This window comes from Olea europaea, unplaced genomic scaffold (genome assembly GCF_002742605.1).
Source record: "Olea europaea var. sylvestris unplaced genomic scaffold, O_europaea_v1 scaffold5026, whole genome shotgun sequence".
NCBI classification, from domain to species: domain Eukaryota; kingdom Viridiplantae; phylum Streptophyta; class Magnoliopsida; order Lamiales; family Oleaceae; genus Olea; species Olea europaea.
Genome location: NW_019263341.1, coordinates 33,045 through 35,826, shown reverse-complemented (window position 1 = coordinate 35,826; position 2,782 = coordinate 33,045). Strand labels below are relative to the sequence as shown.

The following is a 2,782-nucleotide window of genomic DNA, read 5'->3' as shown; positions in this document are numbered from 1 at the left end:
TTTATTGCTTGTGCAAAGCCTCTATACTAGTGACAAGACTTGACCTTTATGCTTATGACAAACGTTCAATCAATCATTCGAATAAGATCTTTATGCAGACGGTCTCTTGGGAGAAATGAACATGGAAGACACTCCCTTGTGGTTCGGAGGCTCCTGCATCAGCTTCGGGGCTTCGGCCATTTCACACAATACTTCCCCTTGAGGGCTTCAGCTATCTTCAACTAGCTTCAGCATCATGGCTTCGGTTCATGGGCCTCAACATGTAGACCTCGGATACGTTCACAAGCCTCGGAAAAAAGGCACTTCGGCTAGTGGACTTCGGTTTGAAGGGCTTCGGCCATTGCCCACCTCCGCAATATATGCCACCTCGGCTGGAGTGCCACGTGGTTCGGCCTGAGTGGGCCATTGGCCAAGTATGACAACACGCAATAGCGAATATTGATGTCATCATGAACCCTGTACTTTGTGGTGAGTCGTTGGCATTGCTGGCCAAGATCAAGCTGGGCATAAATGATTATCTAAAAGAACAAACTACTTCTCCTATGAGGGCACTAGCTGACATTATAGCCTTCAATACGAATAATCCTGATTTGGTGAGTCACCCCAAATGAATGTTATTTGATGTTAAACTGTTTAGTACATGTTTGGTACATGGTATTAGACATAGCGGGCAGTTTGTTTTCCTTCTTGAATACTATCCGATATTGCCTAATCTACATCACCAAACATGCCATACTCTGTTTGCATCAATGCACGTTTTAAATGAGCTATGGTGGTCATTGTAGGAAAGGATGGAAGAGTTCGGTCAAGAAATTTTTCTTGCTGCAGACTTAACAAATGGGATCAGAGAGGAAGAGAAGAAGGCAGATGAAGAAACTTTCTCAAGATGGGTTTGAGAAGTTGATGTTGGAGAACGAGTTGAATAAATAGTGACATTGGGTTCAGATGTTTCATCTGTGTTTGCAATTGTAGGGTTTCCTGCAATCACTGTCCTAGCTAGATATGACACTGATGGTATGCCATTTGGGATGTGTTTTGGAGGACTTAAAGGAACAGAGCCTAGTTTGATAGAGACTACTTATGCCTTTGAACAAGCTACACTTATTCGAAAGCCTCCTCTCTTCGACTCAGTTGAATCAAATCGCAAAGATGTTCTATAAACTGTTGATTCAAGTAGGCATTTGAAGCCTTTACATTGTTGGCCTGAAGATTTCTTAATTCTTAGTTATCTTGTCATGACAAGTTCTAGGACTTCTCTTCGGGTCAAGTTAGCTAAGTTTATTGGGCTTATCGATCAGCCAATACCCCTTATCAAGCCTTCTGTATTTTCACCATGGCTTGTTTTATTTACACGACATTTTTAATTATAATGAATGTTTTAAATTTTACTTTTATTCACATTTATGTTTTTAAATTTTTGTATTACATTCTTATCATCAACCTCCTATTATTTTGTACATCTTTCTTCTAACAACGATTTTTATTCAAAAAGGTTAGTTATGAGGGCGTAGGAGTTACTTGCCTCGTATGCTTGAATAAGCAAAAATAAATAAATCAATTAACAAAATCTTTGCTCTGTTGTAAAAGGAAAGTTTATTTGGGTCTAGAGGTAAATGACAACTACAACCCTGCAACTTTAAAAATAATTACTGTTGTATCCATGATTCTGTCATATAAATATAGGGCTTTGGTTGTTAATAAAACACATACAAATTTATTGATTTCTCTCTGTTCTCTTTTATTTTATTCACTTTATAACATGTTATCAGCACGAAAAGCATAATTCTTTAAAATTTTTGAAGGTAGTAATTTTTTTCTATCATATGTATCAAAATTAATTTGGTAATATATGAATTTTTTTGTATGTATATACATACAACACGTACACTTTTTTTTTACCTTAGCCATATAGATCATTAAACTTTTCTGTCACAATTATCAGATGTATATGAACTTCAATTGATTTGAAATGTTGTTATTATTATAACGGTGAAGACAATTTTCATAGTAACAATAAGTCAATTCATGAATTTGAGTCAATTTGAGCATCATTAGCACTATGATTATATGAAGTTTTGGATAACTTTGCGGCAGAAATAATTAGACACTCTTTGCTTTAATTCATGTACATAAATTATTAAATATTCTTTAATTTATAACATTCTATGTATTAATTAATTCAACTTTAAATTTACATTTTTTTTGGTTGTAAAATAAAAGTTTATGATGATTATTAAATATTTTTTTCTATCCTTAACCTGATTAAATATTTTTAGATGCTCTATTATAATAATTTATCATGTTGTTACTCCTGAAGTAGCACAATAATAAAATTGATATTCCAGAAGAATATTAATTAAAGATCTATCTATTATAAATAGTTTGTTGATATTTCAAAAGTATCACAATATTATAATTAATATTCTTGAATAATATTATTTGCTCCTAAAGAGTATAAATTATATTTTTCAATATTTTAGAAGAATATTGACGTATTGATCTTGAAGAAATGATAATAAAATACAACGTGCTCCTTAAGTAGTAGATATTTCAAAGAACATATTATTTTAGTGTTTATCACGGAAGGAAAACAAGTAATTTATGTCATGTTAATATTGACTATTTGATTAATTATTATATGCTGTTTTAATCATATTTTTCGAAACTAATTATATTTTCTTTTATTTTATTGTGTAGTTAATCAAATGGCAAACATCACGAAACTCGAGTTTGTTGCATTTGATATATCTCACAAAAAATATCTATCATGGGTACTCGATGC

The 2,782-nt window shown here is 32.8% G+C and overlaps 1 pseudogene; it reads left to right on the top strand.

Moving 5' to 3' along the window:
* The first annotated feature begins 235 nt into the window (after positions 1–235).
* LOC111388518 lies at positions 236–1,398 on the top strand (annotated as a pseudogene).
* Positions 1,399–2,782: the final 1,384 nt, after the last annotated feature.